This window comes from Natator depressus, chromosome 3, assembly GCF_965152275.1.
Source record: "Natator depressus isolate rNatDep1 chromosome 3, rNatDep2.hap1, whole genome shotgun sequence".
Taxonomy (NCBI): domain Eukaryota; kingdom Metazoa; phylum Chordata; order Testudines; family Cheloniidae; genus Natator; species Natator depressus.
The window spans coordinates 101,706,990-101,709,132 of NC_134236.1; the positions used below are offsets into that span (position 1 = coordinate 101,706,990).

The 2,143-nt window shown below is 34.8% G+C and overlaps 1 pseudogene; it reads right to left on the reverse strand.

The window, feature by feature from the left end:
- Positions 1–672: 672 nt before the first annotated feature.
- On the reverse strand, positions 673–1,932 carry LOC141984912 (trace amine-associated receptor 7a-like; annotated as a pseudogene).
- Between the last annotated feature and the right edge of the window lie 211 nt (positions 1,933–2,143).

Here is a 2,143-nt window from a genome sequence, read left to right on the forward strand (position 1 = left end):
CTGGCTTGTTCTTGCTCCCATTAAAAGTCAATGGGAGTTTTCCCACCAGTTTAAAAAGTAGCATGATTGGGTCCTTAATCTCTTTGGTTGTGTTTTTCAAAGGAGCTTACGGGAGTTAAATGTCCATCTCCCTTTGAAATTCAATTTTCTTATCCATTCCATATGGATGTAGGAGGTCTTAATTCAATAGTATAAGTAAAGAATTTGAACATGCATAGGCTGACAGTAGTATAAAATATTAATATTTACTTTATTGATTTGGTAAATAATGATACCATATAGCTTTTAAAGGGATACAAAAACACTTCTGTTTCCAGTATTGTTAGTTCTTACTAACAAAGAGAGATGAATTTCATTGAAAAACTAGTTTTTGATCTTTCTTTTTTTGCCTTTGTTTAATTGTGGAGGGCCATTTTATCTTCTCATTCACAAAATTACAACCAATGGACATTGCTCTCTTGTTTCATAGCATAATCTAGTATTAAATTAACAGTATCTGTAAATAAATTGTCTTGATATCATGTGATAAACCAGTTTTTCACAATGAAAGAAAGTTTTACAAAGTATAAAATCAAGATGACAATATTTCATCCAGAAAAAGAAATACACAGCCAGATTTTATGAAAAGGGGAAATGTGAGATGAGTAGCTCTATGCAGGATCAGATAGGTTTTCAGTTTGGAAATAAATTAATTGTTGAACAATCAAGCCAGAGAATTTTACAGCTCAGAATCACTTCCATTGCTTTTCGAAACCAAGGATAAAAGACAGAGTAAATCAAAGGATTAACAGCAGAGTTGGAATAAGTGAACCAAACCACAATGTCAACGAGAAGGGGTGGTGTTATGAAGTTAAAAAAAGAATCAGCTACTACAGTTATAGATTTCAGAGTAGCAGCCATGTTAGTCTGTATCTGCAAAAAGAAAAGGAGTCCTTCTGGCACCTTAGAGACTAAAAAATTTATTTGAGCATAAGCTTTCCTGAGGTAAAGCTCACTTCATCGAATGCATCCGATGAAGTGAGCTGTAGCTCACAAAAGCTTATGCTCAAATAAATTTGTTAGTTTCTAAGGTGCCACAAGGACTCCTTTTTCTCGTTTCTTTTTACAGTTATAGAATAAGGTAACCAGAATAGCACAAAAGCAATCACAGCAATACCAACGGTTTTAGCAGCTTTCCTCTCTCTTCTGCTAACTCTGTCACTGTAAGTATCAGACGACTGGGTGTTGTTGCTCTTCATCTCTATCATTCTAGCTTGTCATTTAGCCACAGCAAAGATTTTGCTGTAAACTCCTATTGTAAAAAAAGGTATGAAATAAAGAAGAGAGGTTACAACCACCCATGTTTTGTTGAAGAGAATCTGACAGCTCCCTACACAGGAGAGGGCATTTACTAATTCTTGTATCCCTTTGTCATTAGCCCCAGTGAAGACAACCGAAAAACTGAATACTACTGAAAATATCCAGGCAACAGTTATGAACATGCCTGAAACTGGCACTGTGAACTTGAGAGGGTAAATTAAAGGATCAGTAACAGCAATGTAGCGATCAACAGAGATGAAACACAAGTGAAATATTGATGAATAACAACAAGATAATTCAAAAGAACTATGGAATCTACAGAATGTTTCCCCAAAATACCAGCATGTTTCGACAGATCTTATACTGCTGAAGGGCAGCACAGTCAGACCCAAACAAAAATCAGTACAATGCCAAGGAGGCGAGCAAAATATTTGTAGGAGAGTGAAGCTGTTTGAAATAAGCAATTGTAATCATTACCATTAGGTTTCCACCTAATGTAAGAATTGTCAGAAAACTAAGCACAACGTACAAAGTTATGCGGATTCCAGAAGACCACGATGTTTTATAGCAAGATCCATTAATATTCTCAAAGCAATATTGTGTTTCTTCATTCTGAAAAAGTGCTGAAGTCATGTTGTGCTCTTAACTACTCTAAACTTTTTTGTGTTTGCATTTGTATACTAACACTGATGGCGTGAAACTTGTTGGTCAAGCTCTTCAGTTTTTAAATCTTTCTGAAAAAGAGAATTAAAGTTGTTATGAGTGAGAGTACAATCATTCCACTGCGTTCTTTTTCCATAAGTATACTAAAAATGTGTATGTAAATACAAAGTAAATAGAACAT